The following is a 587-nucleotide window of genomic DNA, read 5'->3' on the forward strand; positions in this document are numbered from 1 at the left end:
AACACATTCTTCTTTTTACATGCATTCTGTAATCCCTTACTCATCCACGGTTTCCCATTGTAATTCCTTTTGTTTTTATACTGCTTACGAGGAGTTCTCCTCTATCCAGTCATTAAATTTTTCTATGCTGGCTCCAGGTGCTCTATAAATACAGCTTATTACAACATTTTTCTCTTTTTCCACGAATATTTCTACAGTCACACACTCCAGCAAATTATCCACCACCTTTGACATTTTCTCCACTTTCTTATAACAAAAGTTTTTATCTATGTACAAGGCCACACCACCTCCCATCTTATTCTCTCTGTTTGTGCATACCAAGTCATAGCCATCAAGGTCAAAATCCATTCCCCTTACATTATTCATCCAAGTTTCAGAAATAGCAATTATATTAAAAGAATGTGTAAGACTACTAAGATAATGTTTTATACTCTGAAAGTTTGCGTATAAACTTCTGCTATTAAAGTGAATTAATGATAATTTGTTTTCAGTCTTAACATTGCTGTTAAACTGCTCATCCGTGTAATACTTGCAGTTATTTTCAGAGTTCTTAAAAAAGTTTTTTTCAGGGTCAAAGTCATCGTCCG

The 587-nt window shown here is 34.1% G+C and overlaps 1 protein-coding gene across 2 annotated transcripts in view; it reads left to right on the forward strand.

Moving 5' to 3' along the window:
* sema3bl (sema domain, immunoglobulin domain (Ig), short basic domain, secreted, (semaphorin) 3bl) overlaps positions 1-587 on the forward strand; it is a 53,602-nt gene that overhangs the window by 7,268 nt on the left and 45,747 nt on the right. The window lies entirely within an intron of this gene.

This window comes from Monopterus albus, unplaced genomic scaffold (genome assembly GCF_001952655.1).
Source record: "Monopterus albus unplaced genomic scaffold, M_albus_1.0 scaffold6.1, whole genome shotgun sequence".
In the NCBI taxonomy this organism is placed as follows: domain Eukaryota; kingdom Metazoa; phylum Chordata; class Actinopteri; order Synbranchiformes; family Synbranchidae; genus Monopterus; species Monopterus albus.